The sequence below is a fragment of the Monodon monoceros genome, unplaced genomic scaffold (genome assembly GCF_005190385.1).
Source record: "Monodon monoceros isolate NGI ecotype Baffin Bay Population unplaced genomic scaffold, NGI_Narwhal_1 Super_Scaffold_10, whole genome shotgun sequence".
Classification (NCBI taxonomy): domain Eukaryota; kingdom Metazoa; phylum Chordata; class Mammalia; order Artiodactyla; family Monodontidae; genus Monodon; species Monodon monoceros.
In genome coordinates, this window is record NW_021703766.1 from 45,564,494 (window position 1) to 45,587,730 (window position 23,237).

Here is a 23,237-nt window from a genome sequence, read left to right on the forward strand (position 1 = left end):
GGCCTGACCCCACCCCCACCTACTGAATCACAAATCTGCATTTTAACAATAACTTCAGGTGGTTCATACATAGGTTAAAGTTTAAGGAGTACCGGGTTCAATCCCAGTTCTGCCTATGACTAACTATGAGATTTGGAAGTGGCTTCTTGAGGTCTCAGTTTTCTCGTCTGTAAAATGGGGATAATAATAATACCTATCTCGTCAGGGCATAGTCAGGATGAAATGAGTTAACGTAAGTATAACAGTGCCTAGCATAGGATATGCACCAAATAAATATTTGCTATTTTTGTTATGAGTATTATCAACTCCCCAGGTGTTTCTAATGTGCAGCAGAGGCTGAAAAACACTGAGCAAAGCTGAAAGCTGCCCCCTGGGGCCCCAGGAGCCACGGAAGTATTGATAAAATATGAAAACAGACTGAAATAGAGATGCAGACACCAAGATAGAGGCTAGAGCCAGAAAACAGACAGTGGCAAAGTGCCAGAGACTGAGACCCAAGAAATCAAAAGCTGAACCCCAGACTCACACAACGGGGGAGACAGAGACTCCAGGAGAAATACACCCACAGAGAAGAAGTACCAACACTTTCCACAGCCAGAAGTTAGAGGCAAAGCTAGGTGAGGCAGACCTCCCTCCCCTGATCAATGCCCATCCATCTATCCATCTGTCCATCTGTCCAATCCATGCCCCGGCCGTGACTCCCCTCTCCCTGCCATGTCCTTGTCCCTTCAGCCTGTCCATCCAACAGGTAGGGCCACAGGTCCAGCCCTGTCCAAGTGGCACCTTTGGGGGCACACACTTGGGAGAGACTGCTGTATTCTGAGGTTCTAGTCGGCAGGCTTCCAAGAGGGCAGAGGCCACCGCCTTTGTAAGCCTCCCCCACGAGTGTTAAGAAGCTCTCAAGTCAGGCAGACCTGGGATTGAATCTGACTCCACCACCTATAAACTGTGTAGCCTAGGGCAGATTACGTTACTTCTCTGTGCCTCGGTTCCCTCATCTGGAAAATGGGAAATATAAATAATATGTCTGAGTTAGGTCCTAAGACTATTCTGAGGATTAAGGGGGACAACACAAGTGACATATTTAGAACAGTGCCTAGTATAGGGTAAGCATTCAAATGTCACCACTGTGGTTTACGATCTCCCACCTGTCCTGCTAAAGGCTCACCTCTGGTGCTCCCACTCCTGGCACTGCTCTCTCAGGTCGTCTGTGGACTCACACTCTCCTTCGTTGGGAGATAACAGTGGTAGCTCTTACTATTGAGGTCCATTCCCCCATCCCTCGTGCTCTGGGCTGAGACCCCCTCCCGCCCTGCCGCTGTCCTCAGACCCACTCCTCTCTGAGGGACCAAGGCAGTAAACATTTGATCACCTAGGGCACACACTGGGGACTCATTAATATATGATGAGAGAACAGATGAGAGAATCCTTAGGGACTTGGTGGGCATGGCTCCTGCCCCTCCAGAGGACCTGAAAGCTGGGACCTGCTGTAGCAAGCGAGGAGCTGGGGGAGCTTAAAGATGGGTACATGTGAGGGGCAAAGCTGAGCAGGGCAGTGGGATCAGGTGAAGGGGGACAGGTGATCGGTGAGAAGGAGACCCACAAAGTCAGGTTGAAGAGAGAGAGGTGAGGAGACACATTTGAGTGGCACAGGTGGCGGGCACAGGCAAGAAGCAAGTCAGAGAGGAGGAGAGTCCAATGGGCGTTTTAACTCTCCTGCCTCACCTGGCTGCCTCACCTGGCCTTTTCATCCGGCTCTCCACCCCAGCCTCTATAACCTGTCTCCCCTCGCCTTTCTCCCTCTCCTAACTTCCCTTCAACTCTCTCACTGTCCCAACTCCCTGCCCCCTTCACTCAACCTTCTCAACTGTTCTGATCCAGTTGTGGCTTCCCTCGCCTGCCTTGCCCACCTGTCCCCTCTCAGACACTCCTCACAGACCTCCCCCTTCACCTTTAACCCTCTGCCTCTGTCTTTTTCATCATTCCCCCTTCGCTTATTCCCCACTTGTCTCCTCTTCTGTATCCTTTTTGCTAGCAAGGGCTTCCTGTTTCCCACCCAGGGCGCCCCAAAGGCTCTCAGGGATTCTGGGCGCCCTGGGCAGGGTTGGGCAGGGCTGTGGACCTCAGGGCTGGGAAGGAATGTAGGGGCCGGGGAACTATTCAGACCTGCGCAGGAGGGATAGGCAAGAGGTAGGGAGGAGCGTGCAGAAAAGGTTGTGTAGGAGATGGAGGTTCCCTGGGGTTGCAACCTCGGGGTGGCATCCAACGTTCTGCAGGGCAAGCCGGTGGAGCCAGTCCACCTCCTCTACCCCCAGCGGAACCAAAGTGCCCCTTTCTGCCGCCTCCCAGCCTCTGCCCTTGAAAACGCGCCCCCCGTGTTTGCCCCTTGGGTCCCCTCCACACCTGCAGTGGGGCTCCTGAGAGACGCACCAGAGATTTCAATGTGGCCCGGCAGGCACCGCGGGAGTGATGCGCAGTGGGAGGGGGGCTGAGACCCCAATCAGGGTCCCCTGACTCAGCCCCTCCCACCCCCACCTGGGAACTCGTGCCTCCCCTTTACTCCTTCCCCCAGACCTACCCTGACCACCCAGGAAAACGCTGGCCAGTTCCAGGAGCACTGCAAAATGAGAAAAGCAAATTGCAGAAAAACATATGACTGATGCCACTTTCGTAAAACCAAAACGAGAATGTGTGCATGAATCTGCATTTGATATAAGTGTATAGGAAAAGCTATGAGTTAACAATGGTTATCTAAGGCGACTGGAGTAGGGCAGAGAGGGGCAGAAAGGGAGGTAAGAAAGAAAGGGGAAAAGGAGTATAAGCTGAAGGGAAAAATGCGCATGGAATCATTTTTTTCTTTTAGTACATTTACTGCACAGTACATAAAAAAATAAAAATTTCTAAAATTTTACAATACCATAGACTTACAAGAAGTTGCAAAACTACTACAGAGAAGCTCCCTGTATCCATTATTACATAACTATAGCACTGTCTCAAAATTAGGAAATTGACATTGTCACAGTGCAATTAACTAGACCACAGACCTTACTGGGACTGGGACTTCCCCAGCTTTCCAACGCACTCTTTTGTTTATTTGTTTGTTTTTGGACTTTTGTGTATAATTCGGTGACATTTTATCATGTGTATAAGTACCACAATCAAAATACAGAATTATCTTCTCGCCACAGAGGAATGCCCAAGTGCCACCCGTTTATACAGTCATACCTTCCCTCCTCTTCTGTTACCCTTGACAACTGTTCTGACAACTAATCTGTTCTCTAACTCTATAATTTGTCATTTCAAGAATATTATATAAATGGAGTCCTATAGCATGGAACCTTTTGAGATTGGCTTTTTTCATTCAGCACAGTGCCCTTAAAATTCATCCAATTTGTGTATCACTAGTTCCTTTCTTTTTATTGCTGAGTACTCTTCCATTGCATGGATGTGACAACAAAGGAATATTAACCACTCAGCAGTTGAAGGACATACAGATTGTTTCTAGTTTGGGGCTACTACAAACTAATAATATTAACCAGGTTAGCTAGTATTAAATAGTTTAATGGGCTATTGGAGCTGCTATGAATATTCATATCTGATTTTTGTGTGAACACGAATTTTTATTTCTCTAGGATAAATGCCCAGGAGCGTGACTACTGAGTCATGCAGTGTAAGTGTATGCTTTACTTTTTAAGAAATCTCCAACTGTTTTCTAGAATGGCTGTGCCATTTTACATTCCCATTAGCAATGTATGAGAGCTCCAGTTTCTTCTAATGCTCACCAGCATTTGGTCCTATCAGTATTATTATTATTATTAGCCAGGCTAGTAGGTGTGTAGTGAATGATGAATTATCATTTCATCATGATTTCAATTTGCATAATTTCAACTTGCATTTTCCTAACAGCAAGTGATGCTGACATCTTTTCTTGTGTTCATTTGCCACCTGAATATACTGTTTGGTGAAATGTCAATGTTTTCCACCCATTTTCTAATTGGATTTTTTGACTTTTTAAAATTGATGACTTCTGAGGTTTTTAAAATATATTCTAGATACTAGTCCTTGTCAGATATGTGGTTTGCAAATATTTTCTTCCAGTCAGCTACTTATTTTCTCATCCTTTTAAATGAGCCTTTCACAGAGTAAAAGTTTTTAATTTTGATGAAGTCCAATCGATCCTTTTTGTTTTTTTAAAGGATCGTGCTTTTGGTGTCAAGTCTAAGAACTCTGCCTAATCCCAGGTCATGAAGATGCTCTCCTATGTTCTCTTCTAAAAGTTTACAGTTTTACATTTTACATGAAGATCTATGACCTGTTTTGAGTTAATTTGTGTATAAGGTGTGAAGTTTAGGTCAAGGTTCATATTTTTGCCTACGAATGTCCAGTTGTTCCAGCACCATTTGTTAAAAAGACTATCCTTGGGCTTCCCTGGTGGCGCAGTGGTTGAGAGTCCGCCTGCCGATGCAGGGGACACGGGTTCGTGCCCCGGTCCGGGAGGATCCCACATGCCGCGGAGCGGCTGGGCCCGTGAGCCATGGCCGCAGAGCCTGCGCGTCCGGAGCCTGTGCTCCGCAACGGGAGAGGCCACGGCATTGGGAAGCCCGTGTACCGCTAAAAAAAAAAAAAAAAAAAAAAAAAAAAAAAAAAGACTATCCTTCCGTTTTGAATTGTTTTTCAATTTTTGTCAAAATTCATTTGGGCACACTTATGTGGCCCCATTTTTAGGTTCCCTACTCTGGTCCATTGATTAATGTGTCTATGTTTCCCCCAGTACCACACTGTCTTGATTACTGTCACTATCTAATAAGTCTTGAGATCAGGTAGTGTGATTCCTCTAAAATTATTTTTTCTTTTTTAATATTGTTTTCACTGTTCTGTTTCTTTTTCTTTCCCATATAAATTTAAATATAATAATCCATGTAAATATAAATTTTAAGATAAGCTTGTGTATATATACTAAAAAAAATCTAGTTGGCATTTTGATAGGAGTTGCATTGAATTACAAATCAGTTTGGGAAGAACTGACATCTTTACTACATTGAGCATTCCTGTTCACTGTATGTCTCTACCTTTATTTATTTCTCCTTTGATGCCTTTCTGTAAAAAGAGAAGAACAAACCTGATTCCATATCCGACCTATTCCTTTAGCTCTAACCCTTTGTGCTCTGTTGCCTCTGCTTAGTAATTCTGGCTCTGCACTTTTGTAAAAGAATGTTGCCTATAGCCTGAAATATACATGATAGCCCATCTGACCTTTAAATATATAACACTTTTCCATTCATATAGAGATAAAAAGTTTCAGGATAGAGAATAACATTTGTCTTGTTGGAGGTTTATAGGAACATTGCAACCAACCTTACAGTGAATAGCTGCGAGAACAAAGGATTTCCCCACCAAGAAGCTTGCAACGACGAACCACACCCCCTCCCTTTTTAGCATGAAAGGAGCCTGAATTCTAACTCAGGTAAGATGGTTCTTTGGGACATGAGTCCACCACGGTCTCAGTCTGCTGGCTTTCCGAACAAAGCCCCTATTCCTTGCCCCAACTCATCTCTCGATTTATTGGCCTGTTGTGCAGCAAGCCATGTGAGCTTGGACTCAGTAACATTTCATCAGAATTTTGTAACTTTTAACATACAGATTCTATCCATATTTTGTTTACTTATATCACAGCGGGGTTTTTTTTAGCAATTGTAATAGGTATCCTATTTTTAATTTTGATTTTCAATTGTTTACTGCTGGTATAAAGACACATAATTCATTTTGTGTGTTTACCTTGTACCTTATTCTTGCTAAACTCACTTATTAGTTCTAGGAGTTTTTGTATTTTCCTGGTGTCTCTATACATACACATTCATGTCATCTACAAACAGAGTTTTATTTCTTCCCTTCCAATCTTCCTTTATTTCTTTCTCTTTTCTTCCTTCCTACCTTCCCTCTTTCCCTCCCTCCCACCCTCCTTTCTTTCTTCCTTCCTTCCTTTCTTCCTCTCTCCCTTCCTTCCTTTCTCCCTCTCTCCCTTTCTTTCTTTCTTTTTCTCTCTCTCTCTTTCTTTCTTCCTTCTTCCTTCCTTCCTTCCTCCCTCCCTCCCTTCCTTCCTTTCTTCCTTTCTTCCTTTCTTCCTTCCTTCCTTCCTTCCTTTCTTCCTTCCTTCCTTCCTTCCTTTCTTTCTTTCTTCCTTCCTTCCTTTCTTTCTTTCTTTCTTTCTTTCTCCTTATTGTACTGCCTAGGATCTCCAGCACTGTGTTAAATAAGAGTGGTGAGACTTCTCACTCATTAGGATGGCTGTTACTAAAAAAATAATAATAACAAGTGATGGTAAGGATGTGAAGAAATTGGAACACTTATGCACTGTTGGTGGGAATGTAAAATGGTGCCACCCCTCTGGCAAATAGTATGGCAGTTCCTAAAAAATATTGTAAATGCCATACCATCCAAAAATTCCACTTCTGGGTGTATACCCAAAAGAATTGAAAGCAGGAACTCAAACAGGTATTTGTACACCCATGTTCATAATAGCCTTATATACAATAGCCAAAAGATGGAAGCAACCCAAGTGTCCATTGCCGGATGACTGGATAAACAAAATGTGATATATACATATGATGGATTATATGTATTATTCAGCTTTAAAACTGAAGGAAATTCTGACACATATCAACATGGATGAACCTTGAGGACATTATGCTAGTGAAATAAGACAGTCACAGAAGGACAAATACTGTATGATTCCACTTATATGAGGTGCCCCAGAGTAGTCAAATTCATAGAGATAGAAAGTAGAATGTGGTTGCCAGGGGCAAGGAGTAAAGGAGAATGGGAAGTTATCGTTTATTAGGTACAGAGTTTCAGTTTTGCAAGGTGAAAAGTGTTCTGTGGGTGGATGGCAGTGATGATAGCACAGCAATGTGAAAGTACTTAATGCTACTGAACTGTGCACTTAAAAATGTTTGATGGTAAATTTTATATTATGTGTACTTTACCACAATGAAAACAACAAGAATGGTGAGAGTCGGCATCCTTACCTTGTTCCTGATTTTAGTGTGAAAAGCATTCAGTATTTCACCATTATGAGATTACCTGAATGTTTTTCACTGATTCTCTTTATCAAGTCAAAAAATTTCCTTCTTTTCCTTGGTTGCTGAGAGTTTTTAATCAGGAATGGACCTTAGACTTTGTCGAATGCCTTTTCTGCATTGACTGATATGATCACATGATTTTCTTTAATGTTTTAAATTTTTATACAACTTTAAAGGTTACTTTCTGTTTACAGTTATTACAAAATATTGGCTATATTCCCTGTGTTGTACAATACGTCCTTGAGCCTGTCTTACACCCAATAGTTTGTACCTCCCCCTCCCCCTCCCCAGTATTGCCCCTTGCCCCACCACTGGTAACCACTAGTTTGTTCTCTATATCTGTGAGTCTGCTTCTTTTTTGTTATATTCACTAGTTTGTTGTATTTTTTAGATTCCATATGTAAGTGATATCACCAGTATTTATCTTTCTCTGACTTATTTCACTTAGCATAATGCCCTCCAAGTCCAACCATGCTGCTTCAAATGGCAATTTTTCATTATTTTTTATGACTGAGTAGTATTCCAGTGTGTGTGTGTGTGTGTGTGTGTGTGTGTATCAATCACATCTTCATCATCCATTCATCTGTTGATGGAAACTTGGTTTGCTTCCATATCTTGGCAATTATAAATAAGGCTGCTATGAACATTGGGGTGCATGTTATCTTTTCAAATTAGTGTTTTTGGTTTTTTTTGGATATATACCCAGGAGTGGAGTTTCCAGGTCATATGATAATTCTATTTTTAGTCTCTTGAGAAACCTCCATACTGTTTTTCACAGTGGCTCCACCAAACTACATTCCCACCAACAGTGTAGAAGGATTCCCTTTTCTCCACATCCTTGCCAACATTAGTTATTTGTGGTCTTTTCGTTGATAGCCATTCTGACAGGTGTGAGGTGATATCTCATTATGGTTTTTGTTTGCATTTCCCTGATGATTAGGGATGTTGAGCACCTTTTCATGTACCTGTTGGTTATCTGCAATTCCTCTTTGGAAAAATGTCTATTCAGTTCTTCTGCCAATTTTTTATTTGGATTGTTTGTTTTTTTTTTTTTTATGTTGAGTGTATGAGCTATTTATGTGTGCTGCATATTAATCCCTTATAGGTCATATCATTTGCAAATATTTTCTCCCATTCAGTAGGTTGTCTTTTCATTTTGTCAATGGTTTCCTTTGCTGTGTAAAAGCTTTTATGATAGTATGATGTTTTTTTCTTTAGTCTGTTAATATGGTGGATTCCATTGATAGATTTTCAAATATTGAACCTGCATTCATGGAATAAATCTCTGCTTGGTCATTATGTATGATGTTTTTAAAAAATATAAAACATCTTTATTCACTTTGGACTGCCATTCTTCCCGTAAGGTTACCTTTTTCTCCCTTAATTATAGTAAAAAATATACATATAGTAAAATTTGCCACTTTAGCCTTTTTTTTTTTGATATTCATTTTTAATTAATTAATTAATTAATTAATTAATTAATTATTGGCTGTGTTGGGTCTTCGTTTCTGTGCAAGGGCTTTCTCCAGTTACGGCAAGCGGGGGCCACTCTTCATCGCGGTGCGCAGGCCTCTCACTATCGTGGCCTCTCTTGTTGTGGAGCACAGGCTCCAGACGCGCAGGCTCAGTAGTTGTGACTCACGGGTCTACTTGCTCCGCGGCATGTGGGATCTTCCCAGACCAGGGCTCAAACCCGTGTTCCCTGAATCGGCAGTCAGACTCTCAACCACTGGGCCACCAGGGAAGCCCTAGCCATTTTTTTATCTTTGGTATTTTTTTGTTTTTAGTTTTCTGTGGGTTTTTGTTGTTGTTGTTATTTGTTTGTTTGTATTAGCTGTGCCACATGGCTTGTGGGATCCTACTTTTGCAACCAGTGATGGAACCCAGACCACCTGCGGTGGAAGCGTGGAGTCCTAACCACGGGACCGCCAGGGAATTCTGCCATTTAAACAATTTTTAAGGGTACAATTCAGTGGCATTAGTGAAACCATCACCACTATCTGTTTCCAAAACTTTTTCAACACCCCAAACAGAAGCTCTGTACACATTAAGTAATAACTCCTCTGTCTCCCACGCTCCCAGACCTGGGTAACTGCTAAACTATTTTCTGTATCTATGAACTTGCCTATCCTAGATATTTCCTATAAGTAGAACCACAGAATATTTGTCCTTTTATGTCTGTCTTATTTCATTTAGCATAATGTTTTCAAGGTTCATCCGTATTGTTGCATGCATCAGAATTTCATTCCTTTTTATGGCTGAATAACATTCCATTATATGTATATACCACATTTTGTTTATCCATTCATCTGTTCATGGATACTTGGCTTGTTTCCACCTTCAACTATTTTGAATAATGCTGCTATGAACATAGGCATACAAGTACTTTTTGAGTTCCTGTTTTCAATTCTTCTGGGTATGTACTGACTTTTTACATGTATTTTTATTGCTGGATAAAATTTGCTAAAGTTTTAGGTGCATTTTTTTGGTCTATGTTTATGAGGAATACTGATCTTCAGTTCCCTTTTCTTTCTTTTTTTCTCTATTTTTGTTATGTCTTTATCTGGCTTTGGAATGAAATGCAATGCTGGCCTCATAAAATGAATTGGAAAGTGTTGCATCCTCTTTAATTTTCCAGAAGAAAATTTGTGAAGAATTCGTGTTAATTCTTCCTTAAATTAATATTTGGTAGAATTCTACAGTTAAACCATCTGGGCCTGGTGATTTTTTTCTTGGAAGCCTTTTAATTACAGATTAAGTTTCTTCAATAGTTAATAAGATTATTTATATTGCCTATTTCATCTTACGCGAGCTTTGGTAGTTTGTGGGTTTTAAGGAATTTGTCCTTTTTGTCTAAGTTGTTGAATGTATATGCATAGAATTGCTTGTAGTATTCCCTTATTTCTATTTTAATGTCTATGAGGTCTATAGTGATACCTCCTTTAGACCTCATGATAGTGACCAAATGACCAAATGATAGTGGTCATTTGTGTCTTCTCTTTTTATTCTTCAGTCTTGCTAAAAGTTTATCAGTTTTACAATATTTTCAAAGAAACAGCTTCTTGTTTTATTGATTGTCCTTACTGTTTTTCTGGTTATTTTATTAATTTCTGTTCTTATCTTTCTTATTTATTTCCTTCTGTTTGCTTGGGTTTATTTTTCTCTTCTTTTTCTAGCTTCTTGAGGACGCTTAGATTGTTGATTTGAGAAAATATTTTTCAAATATAAGCATTTAAGGCTACAAATTTCACTCTACGCACTGCATTAGCTGTATCTCACATATTTTTATATGGTGTATTTTCATTTTCATTCAGTTCAGTGTATTTTTTATTTGCCTTGAGATTTCTTCTTTGACCCATGGATTGTTCAGGAGCACATTGCTTCATTTCCAAGTGTTTGAAAAATGTCCTGCTTTCTGTATTGATTTCCAGTTTGATTCCATTGTACCCAGAGAATATATTCTACATGATTTTAATTCTTTTAAATTTGTTGAGGTTGGTTTTATAACCTGGGAGATGGTCTATCTTGTTTAATGTTCCATGTGCCCTTTAAAAGAATGTATATTCTACAGTTGTTGGGTGGAATGTCCTACGAATGTCAATTAGATCCTGTTGGTGGATGGTACTGTTCAGTCTATGATATCCTTGCTGATTTTTGTGTCTAGTCATTCTGAGAGAGAGACATTGAAGTACCCAACTGTAACTGTGCATTTTTCTATTTCCCCATTCTATTCTGTTGATTTTTGCCTAAGCTCTGTACTTTGAAGCTCTGTTATTTGGTGTATACACTTTTAAGATTGTTTTGTCTCCTTGGTACATTGACCCTATTATCATTATGTAATGTCCTTCTCTGTCTCTGATAATTTCCTAACGCCTACTTTATCTAGTATTTCTATTGGCACTCCAGCTTTCTATTGATTGTTATATCTTTTTCCATCCATTTACTTTTTAAAAATTATTTATTTATTTTATTTATTTATTTTTGGCTGCGTTGGGTCTTCGTTGCTGCGCATGGGCTTTCTCTAGTTTCGGCGAGTGGGAGCTACTCTTCATTGCGGTGTGTGGGCTTCTCATTGCAATGGCTTCTCTTGTTGTGGAGCACGGGCTCTAGGCACACGGGCTTCAGTAGTTGTGGCACACAGGCTCAGTGGTTGTGGCTCACGGGCTCTAGAGCGCAGGCTCAGTAGTTGTGGTGCACGGGCTTAGTTGCTCCGCGACATGTGGGATCTTCCCGGACCAGGGCTCGAACCCGTGTCCCCTGCATTGGCAGGCAGATTCTTAACCACTGCGCCACCAGGGAAATTCTTCCATTCAGTTCTTTATGTCTTCTATTTCTTTGCTGAGACTTTCTATTTTTTAATTTGTTTCAAGAGTGTTCATGATTGCTCCTTGAAGCATTTTTAAAATAGTTACTTTAAAATTCTTGTCAAATAATTCTAATATCTGCATCGTCTTGGTGTTGGTATCTACTTATTGGCTTTTCCCATTCTGTTTAAGATTTTCCTGATTCTTGAGATATCAAGTATAATGAACTACTTTCTTTTGTATCCTGGATATTTGGAGGATTATAATATGAGGCTCTAATTCCTTTCTTAAAATGTTACTGCCAGAGCAATAATCAGAGCTCTGTTTATACATTCCCAGTGCTGGTCACCTTGTACAGTGGCTGAATCACATTTTTTGGAGTTTTGGATAATTTGTTTCATAGTAATTGTAACCAGATATGTATGTATGTATGTATGAATGTATGTATATATATGTGTGTATATATATATATATATCCATTTGTATATAAAAGGGGAGATTGTATATGTATGAATGTATGTGTGCCTATATAATTATTTTGTTCTCTGGGCCACAGAGGCCTGGGAGCAGTAGAGTAAAAATGGCTGGGTAGAGTCCTTGGTGGGGTGGGGATTAGAGATGATAGAGCCCCAACCATGGTCTGGGGGTTCTGAGAGCTGGGCTGGGTGTCCGAGATGTCTCATTCACATGGCTGGTAGTTGATGCTGAGTGAGGGTGGGAGCATGGTGGTCTCGGGTTATTCATCCTTTTCACATGGCAGCTGGCCTTCCCCAGAGAGAGATTCTCAAGAGAAACATGCAGGGACTTCCCTGGCGGTCCAGTGGTTAAGACTCTGCGTTTCCACTGCAGGGGGCATGGGTTTGATCCCTGGTTGGGGAATTAAGATCCCACATGCCCTGCGGCATGGCAAAAAAAAAAAAAGAGAGAGAGAGAGAGAGAGAGAGAACCACACAGAAGCTACCTAAGTCTTTTCTGACTTAGACCCAGAAGTCATGCAGCACCTATGGTTACAAGTGAGCCACTAGGTTGTATGATAAGGCCACCCAAGATGCTGTTCTCTTGCTCTCTGTACATCCCCTGCTTGACCAGTCCCTGCTTCACCTACACCCTACTCACATGACTGACCCTTCCTCTAAATCATAGAGCTTAATCAGTAAACACCTACAGACTTGCCTCCAGCCCCAGCTACTGATTGCTCTAATCTTTAGATCAGAATGTCTCCACCAACACAGCTTATCCGAGGGGTGGTGAGGGGCCGTGCTCCTCTGCTGTTTTCTCTGGTAACCGGTGAACCAACCTGACATCAGTTCCCCCCTCTAACTGGTAACCTCCCTCCCAAACCCCAGTAGCAAATACTGCTACCACCATGTCCTGCCCACTGTCTGCCACACCCGGTGGGGTGTCACTACAACACCTTGCTTCAGAAATGTAAGATCCCCCCACCCATTAAACCATTGATGTCTCTGTCACTGACTCTGGGCTCTTACTTTGACCTTGAGGCTGGGCAAGTACAGGGCTTGCAGGCCTGCAGGGCACAGCCCAACAAAGGTCAACCCAGATTGAAGTGAAGGGGACAGACCCACTTCTCCGTAAGGAAAGGGTCAAAGTTTTTGAAGACATGTTTTGAAACTACTACAGTCTGCTTTCTGGCCATGAAATATTTACATTCCTTCCACATGCAAAATTCACTCACCTCTATCCTCAACCTCAAAAGTCTCATCTATGTTGCATCAGGCTCATAGTCAAAGTCTAGGACCTCATCATCTAAGTCAGAGCTAGGTGTTGAGGAGGCCACCCTATTACAGGGATACAGGATCTCTCAAGCACCTCCAAAGGGAGTGAAGCAGGTGCAACAGTTTGGGAGAACAAGATGAGTATTTAGAACTGCACTGCCCATTGTGGAAGCCACCAGCCACATATAGCAATTAGATTTAAATTAAGGGAAAAAAAGAAATTGAAAATTCAGTTCCTCCAACACACTAGCCAAATTTTAAGTACTCAACAGCCACATGTGGCTAGTAACTCCTGCACTGGACATTACAGATATAGAACCTTTCCATCATTGCAGAAAGTTCTACGGAATGGTGTTTAACTAGACAATATAAGCACAGGTGTGCCCCCTGCCTCAGAAATCTTACTCCTGAATAGGGATCAGGATTTAGTTTGGGATCTCCCCAAAGCATGCCCTGAGCAAAGGGTATAGGTAGTTTATCTGGGAGGTATCCCCAGGAAATACAAGTGAGTGGGAAAATTGGGACTGAAAGAGAAAAAAGCTGGGAGTTCCCTGGTGGCCTAGTGGTTGGGATTTGGTGCTGTCGCTGCCATGGCCCCGGTTTCAATCCCTGGTCGGGCGCCCGAGATCCCACAAGCTGCAAGGCACAGCCCACAATTTTTTTTTTTAATTTTTTTTAAAGAAAGAGGGGAAAAGCCAATAAATGGTGCAGAGTGTGGACTAGAGTGAGGCAAGTGAGGCACCTAGGGCGCTTACCTGAACCTGAGGGGGGCTGGCTCCTTAAATTTTGCACCCTAGACACCTTGTTTCCTCACCCTAGTCCCAGCCCCGAAACGGTGACCACTGTGAACAACTAGAGCTCATTGGTACCCAGGACCCTCTAAGGAGTTGAGAAATCGTGTAGAACATAACTCAGAATTGACTCACTTAGGAAAAGGGAAGCAAAAGTATTTAGTCACAAACTCCTGACCCTCACTGGTTGAAGATTGCCCATGGGGAATTTATCCTGGCACTTCCAGTCTGTTCTGCATGCCCACAAGAGAAAGACCTCAGATGGAGAAGCAGAAAGATACGGGCACATGAGGTGGGAAGCTGTCAGCGCGTGTGGGAACCAGATGTACAAGTGAGAGAGAAAATGAGCTGAAGCGATATGGTGGGGGCACCCGCTTGGGGCTACAGCAGCCTAGAAATCCTCCCGCAGAGAGGATGTGTGTGAGCCTTATGGTGATAGGGAGCTGGAGGCAACCTAAATGTCCGTCACTGGAGGAATAAATAAGTGAAGGAGTGCTGTTGGCACACCATGGAATACAACACAGCAGTTAGAAACAGAGAGCCTGCGGGCTTCCCTGGTGGTGCAGTCGTTGGGAATCCGCTTGCCAATGCAGGGGACATGAGTTCGAGCCCTGGTCCGAGAAGATCGCACATGCCACAGAGCAACTAAGCCCATGAGCCACAACTACTGAGCCTGCGCTCTAGAGCCCGCGAGCCACAACTACTAAGCTGGCGTGCTGCAACTACTGAAGCCTGCGAGCCTAGAGCCCATGCTTCCCAACAAGAGAAGCCACCACAGTGAGAAGCCCGCGCACCGCAGTGGAGAGTAGCCCCCGTTCGCCACAACCAGAGAAAGCCAGCGCGCAGCAACAAAGACCCAACGCAGCCAAACATAAAATAAATAAATTTATTTAAAAAAAACAAAGAAACAGAGAGATTGATGTACACCACTACATGCAGAGACCTCAGAAACATACTGTTGTTAAAAAAAAAAAAAAAAAAGAGGGCGAAGGGCTTCCCTGGTGGCGCAGTGGTTGGGAGTCCGCCTGCCGATGCAGGGGACACGGGTTCGTGCCCCGGTCCGGGAAGATCCCACATGCCGCGGAGCGGCTGGGCCCGTGAGCCATGGCCGCTGAGCCTGCGCGTCCGGAGCCTGTGCTCCGCGACGGGAGAGGCCACAACGGTGAGAGGCCCGCGTACCGCAAAAAAAAAAAAAAAAGAGGGGGAAGAAGCAGAACAACATTTATAGCCCAATCCCATTTATGTAAATTGGAGACATATACACACACAAAATCACAAAGTATAAAGATATGTCTTCGCAGCTATGTATCAAGCACATTAAAGTGGGTGTCTGTGAAGCGGAGGGATGGGATAGGGATTGGGCATGAGGCTGGGGGTAAAACCTTAGAGGGTCTTTCATGGGCCAATTGTGGGTCTATATTATGATCCGAAGAGTATGATTAGTATCTTTCTGCACCTAAGGGCCAAGAAAAAAATAAAGGAATGAAAAATGTGAAGTGCCTGTACGTCAGAGCAGTTCCCTTCTCGCTACACAGTGATTATCGCCGCAGGGGATGATGACAGCAAAGCGACCGGACTCTGCCTGCCTTCTGGAAGCCCTACTCACTGCCTTCTTTCCAGGCAGCCCCTCCAGTCCCCAGCACGTGCTCTTGCCCCGCAGACGAGGAACTTCCTAGCCTTTCACGCTACCCAGAGGGAGAGAAAAGAAAGCTGGACGTCTGTGAGTCCCAGAGGTTCCCATCTTCTGCTTTGGCTGTACACCGAATAGGGAGTAATTGCATGGGATTCCATTCAAACCCCAGCTCTGCCATTAAACACCTGTGGGACCTCAGGTTAAGTCACTTTACCCTCCTGTGCCCTAGTTCCTTCACTGGTAAAATGGGGGATGATCATAAAAATAACTACTCACGGGAATGTTCGGAGCCTAATATGAATGAGCTCGTGGAACACGCTTAAACCGGTGGAGGAAGCTCCCTCTCTGCTGCTCCAGCAGCCCCGCCCACACACACCCCGCCCCAGTCCCTGCCCTGCTGTGACAGCTTCCCATTTCTCTTCCTGCCTCAGCCTCAGTCAGGGGCTCCCCAACATCCCAGGGTTTCCTAAACTAGGTTCAGGAACTTCTCAGGCTCCCTCCTGGGATTTCAGTTTCTCTTCTGGGCATAGCTCTGAGCTCACCTGGTTCCACCCATACCTGTCAACTCACCTGGCTTAGCAGCTGGCCCCATCCATTCATGCCTTTTAAAGTCAAAGCCCTCAGCCAGGGTTGCGCATTTAGCCTGGCTAAAAAGCCGAGCCAGGCAGCTGGGGAAGCAGTTTGCGATTTGACCATGGCTGCAGACTTGACGCTAGTTCTGATGACGACCATGGGGCTGGGCTTGGCTAGAGCATGTCCTGTCCCCACCACAACCAGGAAGGGCTTCGACATTGGCATGTTCAAATCTCTGCTGCCAAATGAGCTGGTGGCCTTCAAGAAAGCCAAGGATGGAAATTCCCTGGCAGTCCAGTGGTTAGGGCTCCACGCTCTCACTGCCGGGCCCGGGTTCGATCCCTGGTCAGGGAACTAAGATCCCACAAGCCTTGGGGTGCGGCCAAAAAAAAAAAGAAAAAAAGCCAAAGATGCCTTGGTAAGTCCCAGTTGTGGGCTAACCTTTACCCCTTCTACCGTAGCCAAGCTGCTGCCCGCTACTGTTGGCCTAACCTCTATCCTCCTGCTACATGGCTAGCCTCTAGCTTTTCGGCTATGACTAACATCTATTCTCTCTGCTGTGGATTAAACTCAAGCCCTCCTGCTAGACCTTCATCCGTGCTGCTAGCCTCTGTCCCTCCCGTTGTGGGTTGAACCTGCCCTTGCTCTCTGAGAAGTGTCGCTCTTGCAGAAGGACTGGAACTGCAGCTCCCGCCTCTTCCCCAGGACCCGGGACCTGAGGCAGCTGCAGGTGAGTTGGGAGAGTCAGGCCTGCCTGCCCTCACCTGGCCCCGCTCCTCTGGCTTTACAGGTGGCCCCTGATGTCCTTTATCTCACCTGTGCTTCCCTCTCTCTGGTCTCTCCTCCTCTGTCCTGGGCCCCTGTGCCTCCCCAACTGCTCCCTTGACCCTGTCCCTCCCCTGGGTTCCTTTTTATCATCTCTCTGCCTGTCCTCACTTCCCTATCTCCCCCACCTGTCCCTCTCACCTGCACTCTTACCTTGTTCCTTCTCACTTCTCTCTTCTCTCCCGGCTCTGTCCCCAGCCTGTGCCCCTTGCCCTGCCCACCTTGTCACCATCTACTCTCAACACTGATTCCCTCTCCCCCTCTCACCTGCCCTCCCCACGCTCTCACCTCTCTGTCCCTTGTCATCTTCCTCCACTGATCTTTTCCCAGCAAACGCTCCTCCTTCCTCCACGCTTCTCACCTATGCAGCCAACTGTCCCGCGCTCACCTACCTCCCCAAACTGTTCTCTTCTCACCTGTTCCCATCTCTGTTCTTCAGACCTCTGTGACCTCCCTCATGAGTCACTTTTCATTTGTCCCCATTTCACTTTTTCACCTGTTCCCTCACTTTTCTTTTCCCTTATCATTCTGCCTCACCTGTATCCCCTTCATCTGCCGCCTTCCTCATGTGTTCCCCTCTCCTGTCTCTCTCTTACCTGTCCCATCACCTGTCCCCACTTAACTGGGCCTTCTTGCCTATCCTTCCTCACCTTTCCACCTCACCTGTTCTCTCTCACCTCTCCTCAGGTGTAGGAGCACCCCACAGCCTTGGAGGCGGAGCTGGCTCTGACACTGAAGGGTCCTGGGGACGGTGGCTAACTCATCCCTGGATCACATCCTGGACCAGACCCTTCACACGCTGCACCACATCCACTCCAAACTCCAGGCCTGCGTGAGCGCTCGGGGCACCCGGGCCATATCTGTGGGTTCTGGACAGATGGGACCTCGTCCCTCTGTCCCAAGCCCTGTCTCACACACCACCTTCCTCTGTTCTCAGGTCCAGGCTCAGCCCACAGCAGGCTCCAGGCCCCAGGAGCCACTTCCAGTACCGGCTGCATCGGCTCCAGGAGGCCCCAAAGAAGGTGAGTGACCCGGGAAGAGGGTGGATGCCTGGGCCCTGGGTAAGGAGGAGGCTGACGCCTGGGCAATGGGAAACCACCTTCTCGTCTCTCCCACGGGAGTTTCAAGATGGCCTCAAGGCCTCTGTCACATTCATCCTCTTCCACCTCCTCACCTGGGACCTGAATTGTGCTGCCAGAGGAGACCTGTGCGTCTGAGCACTGGGACCTACCCCAGCCCATCTGGGAGCCCAGACCTTATTCATGCACTAACCCCAGCCCTGCCTTAAGTTATTTCTTCTCACCCCTGCAGCCCTGACTAAGACCTGAAAGAAATGTTTCTTTTTCTACTTTTATATAATATGCAGAAATAAACAGTAAGGAATTGGACTCTTCTGCGATAAGTGAATCTCTGAGTGTGTGTGTGTGTGTGTGTGTGTGTGTGTGTGTGACTGTGGGTCTGTGACTGAGTGTGGATGTCTGTGTAGTGCAGGCAAAATTCATGACAGGTTGCGTATATTTGCGTGCGCCTGACTTCTGGGACTGTGTATGTATCCGCATCCAAGTGAGTATCTGCCCGAACCTGAGTCCAACTGAAGATGTATAACAGCATACTCATGCCCACGTGTGTGTAAGTGTGTGTGTGTGTATTTATGCACATGTTTATATATCTCTCCCTGTCTGTGTGAACTGTATCTCTCTCTTTTCCATATGTACCTAGGACAGATGGAAATCTATATCAGTCAGGATACTTTATCCTATAATGTGTCAGAAACCCAACTCAAATGGGTAGAACAAAAATGAATTTATTATGTCACAGTAAAAAGTGCATTGGCAGGGCAGCTCCAAAACTCATTCATTCATTCATTCAACAATGTCATTGGGGAACCAGGTTCTTTCCATTTCTGTTGACTGATTCTTACTGTGGCTACCTCACGGTCTCAAGACAGCAGCCATGGCTCCAGCTTTCACACAAACAATATTCTCCAAGTCATAACAAACACCCCAAACTCAGTGGAGTAAGACAACAGCTATCTTATAATGCTCACAGATTCTGTGGGTCACGAAATCGGACAGGGTCCAGCGTGGATCACTTGCCTCTTCAGTTTGGAGTGGCCATGAGACTAAAGGGCTTCTTAAGTGAGTTAATTTATGTAAAGAATTGAAAACAATTCTTGGCACGGGTTAAGCCCCATATATGCGTTTATTGCTGTCATTTTTATTATTTTCGGATTTTTTTCTTCCCTAACACAAAGAAAACTCTTCCATTTGTTCCCTTCCTTCCTGCTTAGTTCATTGGTATAAGGATGAGAGACCTGGAGCTGTGGTGGCCAATGAGGCAGCAAGCCTAGAATATGAAACTATTCTTCCAAGGAAGGTGGAACAAAAGAGTAGGAGAATGGGTCATTGGTGATATCAATAAGCTGTTGCATTAACGGCTCCAAACTCCCAACTCCAGACATATTAAATGAGATAACCAAATATCTTGAGTCATGTTAATTGGGTTTTGTTTCTTCAGCCAAATGTATCCTCAAAAATCCATCTCTGTATGCCCAGCAAAGAACCCAGAGAAAGAGACCAATTATTTGATAATAAAAATTTGAATCATGTAGGACATGTCTGAGTTCAGGCATATACCCCTTTTCAGTATGAGTGATGTAATTGAAACAAGGTTGCAAACCTCTGCTTGGAGATGCCAAGGCCTAACAAAGAAATTTTGAACTGGATATACTTTGGTTTGCCTGCCCAGTATCCATTTCACCTGGTAAAGCTTCTCAATTTTCCTTTGCGACATGACCCCCCTTTCCCATTCCCTCATTGGTTGGACACAAGACTCAGGTGTGCCCAGTCAGAGCACTCCATCTCCAGAGTAAAGTGACCAGTCTTCCCTTGCCTCCCTCATGACAGCCTTTGCATAAGCTGTTCCCTCTGCTTGGGACATGTCCCCACTACTCTCCCACCACTACCACGTCTTCATCTAATTTCCACTCATTCCCTATGTCTCAGTAATATAACTTCCTCCACCAAAATTCCTTCTGAGTGGGCTTCCCTGGTGGCGCGGTGGTCGGGAGTCTGTCTGCCGATGCAGGGGACGAGGGTTCGTGCCCCGGTCCGGGAGGATCCCACATGCCGCGGAGCAGCTGGGCCCGTGAACCATGGCCGCTGGGCCTGCGCGTCCGGAGCTTGTGCTCCGCAACGGGAGAGGCCACAGCAGTGAGAGGCCCGCGTACCGCAAAAACAAAAACAAAATCCTTCTGAGTGGAGCACTGGGGTTTCTATTGCTTTTATATGCCCAATAAGTTTTCCCATCCTACTTTCCCAGTGACTATTTAGGTTCAACCATATGAAATTGCCAATGTTCTGCCATTTCTAACCTACAAAACTGGAAATTTCATATGGTTCACCCTAATATTTTTAGCACCTCCCCCTTCCCCAGGCCAAACGAACTGGACATGTGACCCCAACCTGGCCAGTCAAAGCATTCCATTTCTTTGGATATCACAATCAATGCAGGGGTGGCATGTGTCCCCAGTCAGGCCAATCAGAGCCCTTCCCTGGGATTTTTTTTTTTCATTTAGGACTGGAGATTTTGCCATTTTACCTCTGGGCTGTGGTGCTAGAAGGATTGAGTCTGTGTCTGTAAATAAATGGCCATTTTCCCAACTCAGATAAATCTGAGTTGAGACAAGCAGAGAAGAGAAATGAATGGGAAGAGTGTCATGATGGAGTTGAGCCTGGGTTCCAGTCTCTAAGGCCAAGTTCCTGGTAGCTTTACCCTTGATTGTCTCCTTCCTAGCTACACGAGCTAACAAATGCACACTTTTTACGCGTAATCCAGTTAAGCTGACTTCCTGTCACTTGCTACCAAGACCCTTACACACTTCCCTGAACCTCCAGGCAGGATCAGGCAGCTCTCCTGGGCTCTGATAGGCTTTATGTTTCTCCCACCGCAGCCCTATTGCCATATCTGTCTGCCTGAGCTCCAAGAGGGCAGGAACTGGAGCTGTCTTGGTCAGTCGGTCACTGTTGACCAATTGGTCACTGCTGGGTCACCAGTGCCCATCACAGGGCCAGGGCACAGAGCAGATGTTCCAATACTCCCCTCGAATGATACCATGCCCTCTCTCACTAATGTACCTGTTCTTGGGTTTAAAGCTCTCAATTTTGGGAAAAAACAAAACCAAGCATGTCATTGGCATTGATAAATACTTCTCTGTTAAATGAAAGACCTGAAGTTACAGGGGAAGGAAGGTGATGGCTGTCATCCAAAGGGCTGAACCAGGGACCATGTGGGTCCCAAATGTGCCGATGGGTGGATGCCAAGTTCTGAGGTGGCAGTTCCTGATTTTGTTTTGAAGACAGGCACACCCTGCTCGAAGCTGGATTCTCCATGGAAATCAGGCCATATACTGCCCCAGCTGAAAACACTCCACTGGCTTCCCACAGCTCTGAGAATAAAATCTTTACTCTTGACCACAGCCCACAAGGCTCTGCAGAACCTGCTCCCTGCTTGCCTCTCCCACTTGCTCTCCTCTCACTCTCCCCCTTATTCCAGTCCAGACACGCTATACCTCCAACACACCAAGCACACTCCTGCCTCAGGGGCTTTGTACATGCTCTTCTCTTTGCCAGGAATGCTCTTCCCTGGCTCTTCCCACAATGGATTTCTTCAGCTCCAACATCACCTTCCTTGACCTTCTATCCTAAAGTAAGCCTCTCAGTCATCCCATCCCAGCATCCTGTTTTCATTCTCAACGTGACACTTATTCACTACCAGACACTCATTATTTACTTGCTTGATTGCCGTCTCCTCGCTCCATGGGGGCAGGGGTTTCTCGTTTTGTCTATTTTGTTCACTGTTGTATCCCCTGCACAGGGCCAGGTACATAGTACATGCTCAGGAAAGCTTTATCAGGTGGATCAGAGACAATATAGTCAGATGGTTAGGTGTGCAGGATTTGGAGGCAGTAAACTTTCCAATCATGGCTCTGCCGTTTACTGCCTGCATGATCTTGGGCAAGTCCTTACCTCTCTGAACTTCAGTTTCCTTATCTAAAAAAAGAGGGTACACAAGGCCTCTTGCCTTCTGAGATGGCCCACACTCTGTCTGTGGAGCGTGTTTCTAAGTAAACCCACTTCTTACCTATCCAAAAATAAATAAGAGGGTGCACACACCGCACACATCTGTTGCAGAGTATAGATGTAATCATGCTTACTGTCTTAAGTCCATTTTGTGAGTGCTATGTGCCAGGGGCTGAGCTGCACACTCTCTATTCATGCATCAGGGAGGGTTTGTGAGCACAGTGCCTGGTGTGTGGGAAGCCCTCAGTACCCAGGAGTCGTGATGACTGAGATAGATAAGTGTGGCTAGGCCACTGGGTGATTCTGGCCTGTGATTCTCTGGTGCCTCTGTCCTTGCTGCCTACCACCCTGTCTGCCCAGATCCATTCCCCTCCCTCCTGCTCTGTTTCTATTTCTGTCTTTCTCTCCTCCTCCCCAGGCCTCAGGAGGCCCCTGGCTGGCATGAGGCCTTCTTCCTTCTTCCCCAGGATTGGGAAAGAGTTTTCACTGCAGGGCCCACACGCCGAAACAACTTCCCTTCCCCAGCCACAGCCCACATCTTCACCTGAGAAACTCCCCTCCCCACACCAAGCCCTGCGCCCTAAGCAGACCCCTTCTCTACCTAAGAGCCCTCAGATTCCAGACAGCATGACCAATGAGCCCTTTCCCTCGTCCCCTCCCCCACCAGGCTGGCTTTGGATACCCACGCTCAGCTAACTAAGGTCCTTGGGGCCATTCCCTAGCCTCCAGACACAGACATCAGAGGCTACATTTGGTAGTGGTGAGGAACAGATACTGAGGTCAAACTGCCAGGTCTCCAATTTCTTCACCAGGGAAGCCTCGGGCACGTGGCTTCACCGCTCTCGGGTGCAGATTCCTGTCTATAAAATGGGACCAAATGCATCTGCCTCCAACAGCCGTCCGACCTTGGAGAGATGAGCTGTGCTTAGCACAATGCCTATGTGTAGAATGAACATTTCCTAGCTGCTCAGCACTAAAGATTCAGAAACCTGCCTGCCTTTTTAAAACCCAATTTTGCCACCTTCTGGTTATGTGACCTGGGGCAAGTTACTTTACTTCTGGGCCTCAATTTACTCATCTATAAAGTGGGATAATGGTACTGATGTCCTAGGGCTGTTGTGAGGATTAAACGAATTAAGTGCTTGGCACACAGCAAGCACTCACTAAACCTTAGCTATTGTTTGTGCCTTTGGGGTTTTGTTTGTTTTGTTTTTGACA

At 45.2% G+C, this 23,237-nt stretch overlaps 1 pseudogene; it reads left to right on the forward strand.

Annotated features, from left to right (window-relative positions):
* Positions 1 to 2,225: 2,225 nt before the first annotated feature.
* LOC114903209 lies at positions 2,226 to 18,155 on the forward strand (annotated as a pseudogene).
* The last annotated feature ends 5,082 nt before the right edge of the window (positions 18,156 to 23,237 follow it).